We start from the raw sequence: 1,923 nt of genomic DNA, 5'->3' as shown, positions 1-1,923 counted from the left end.
TTTTTTTTTTGTAAAAATTTCGTAGGAGATAAGTACCTCAATCTCTACCCCACCCCCTATTTATTTGCTGAAACAGATTTCTGATCCTGTACAAATTTTGCGAGTCTCATTAACCTTCTGTTACGAATAATCTTTATGGATATCTACTGATACAGATTTCCTTTTTTCAATCCATTGAAAATCGAACACCTTTCTCATACTATTATTGTAATACTATTTTTTTTATAGAAGTTACTAGTAATTATTTATAACGTGGGCCAAAAATTGCAATATTTACCTGAGCAATATCTATCTCATTACAAAAGTTACTGAAAGAGTACGTACTCCGTACTCAGAGAGAATGAGAGAAGGAGAGAGCGGGAACGAGTGTTTGAGGGCGAAACACAGTGAGGATGGCGGCCATGCCGTCGGAAGAGATAAGGGGGAGAGTGTGGGTGGGGGTGCATCCGGTGTCAAGGAGGGTTTTTCATGAGGGGGTTTTTCAAATCCTACAAAGATCTCTTTTAGAGATAAAGTCATTGGTCCAGAGAAATCGAAGGCGTTTGCACTTGCAGGATCTCTATCTGGGGATAGTATAGCCACGGTGGTAGGCAAGCAGGGCGATTCCCAACCTCCATGTGTAAACTTCACTGAAGAAGCCAAGCTTTGTTTGGCAGAGCCTTATCGAGAAGCTTTAGTGATTAAGGTTCTTGATAAAAATTATAGTTACACAGCTCTTTCACACAAGTTTCGGATGGTTTGGCGCATCAAAGGTGGCTTTGATCTGCTTGATGTGGGGTTTGGGTACTTCATGGTAAAATTCGATGCATGTGAAGATCGTGAGAAGGTCATGCTTGGTGGCCCGTGGTTGATTGAGGGGCACTATGTTGCTGTAAAACCGTGGGATATAGATTTTCGGCCATGTGAGCAATCCTTCGGGTCTACGCTTGTATGGGTTCGGATTTCGGGGCTCCCAATCTGGTGCTATCAGGAACAGGCCATGATGCGTATTGCTTCTGCAATAGGAGTTCCCATCAAAGTGGACTTAGCCACTAAATTGGCTGAGAGAGGACGATATGCCCGAGTATGTGTTCAAATAAATTTAGGACTGCCAGTGATCAAGCATACAAGCTCCTATCGTGCTAGGGTCGGGTCACGAGTCAAGGTCGGACACAGCGCTTCTCGTGTTGGTGAGACGTCGATCTCCTCAACCCGATACACCCCAGTGCCTTACGGGTCCTCTCTCCGGAAAAGACCAAGGCCAGGGTCCCTACAGAGCTCGCCAGTTGAGAAGAATGGAGGCACGGTGGTGGAAGCATCGTCATGTCTTCCTGCAACCGTGAAGGAGGGTGTTACCGTGGCGGTTCCATTGGAGAAGGAAGGCGCATTGCCGGCTGTTACTGCGTCGGTAGGCGGGATTAAGGAGATATTCCAGGGAGATCTGGCAAACCTGAAGGTCACGGGAGTCACTTCCGCTGGGCAAGCCTCGGTTTGAGGTTGGTGAAGCACTTTGATTTCCTTGTTTTATATTTTTATATTTCATATTATGGATAGTTTAAATATAATAGCTTGGAATATTAGGGGTGCTTCTAATAAGTTAGCCCGGGTGAATTGTAAAGAGCTGGTTAGAAAATTTAAACCTGTAATTTTTATTGTGGTTGAAACTCACTGTCCTTTTCAACACTTGAAAATGTTCTGGGAAAGACTTGGTTATCACCCTATTGGTATAGTGGAGGCGTCAGGACACAAGGGGGGTATTTGGTTACTTTCTGCAATACAGGGTGTTCACTGTAAATGGGTTGATGCTTTCGATCAATGTGTTACAGTTGAGGTTCAGGTAAATAATGTGATTTGGAGGTGCAGTGGTATCTATGGTAGTCCTCAATTTAATACCAGAGTTTTGCTATGGGATTATCTTGTTACTCAGTCTTCGTCTTTCTGCGG

This window comes from Arachis ipaensis, chromosome B04 (assembly GCF_000816755.2).
Source record: "Arachis ipaensis cultivar K30076 chromosome B04, Araip1.1, whole genome shotgun sequence".
NCBI lineage: Eukaryota > Viridiplantae > Streptophyta > Magnoliopsida > Fabales > Fabaceae > Arachis > Arachis ipaensis.
Note: the sequence above shows the minus strand (reverse complement) of the source record.